The following is a 524-nucleotide window of genomic DNA, read 5'->3' on the forward strand; positions in this document are numbered from 1 at the left end:
TCAAGGAGGCGTCAGCATAACCCAACGCGCTTCAACCAGTAGTCAGACCTTGAGAGAAAAAAAGAAGAAGTAAATTAATATAAAAAATTAGATATAATAATAAGAATAATAGTAAAATAATAATAACGAAAATAAAAATAGAAAAAAAAACAGAAAAAAAGATAATGATAAATAAGGGTGAACAAAATGAAATGAATAAATAAATGAATAAATGAATAGCTTAAAAATAAGACAGATAAATAAATAAGAAATTTAAAAAAAAACAACTTTTTTCATATATAAAAAAACAACTTTGTCTTTGACAAAGTTCATGCAGCAAATCGTACACTTAAGTCAACAAAGTGTTGCCCATCAGAAAGACAGGCAGACAAAGAACTGTGCATGAATGGGTGTAAAAGGAAAGAATTAAAGTGAAAGAAGACTTTTAAAAAAAAAGTCAGAAAAGAAAAGGGAAAAAAAGAAAGTGGGAAAAATAGGAGGTTGGAGGCCCCACAATAGACACCAAAAAACAGCGTCAGTGTGTG

This window comes from Babylonia areolata, chromosome 23 (genome assembly GCF_041734735.1).
Source record: "Babylonia areolata isolate BAREFJ2019XMU chromosome 23, ASM4173473v1, whole genome shotgun sequence".
Taxonomy (NCBI): Eukaryota; Metazoa; Mollusca; class Gastropoda; order Neogastropoda; family Buccinidae; genus Babylonia; species Babylonia areolata.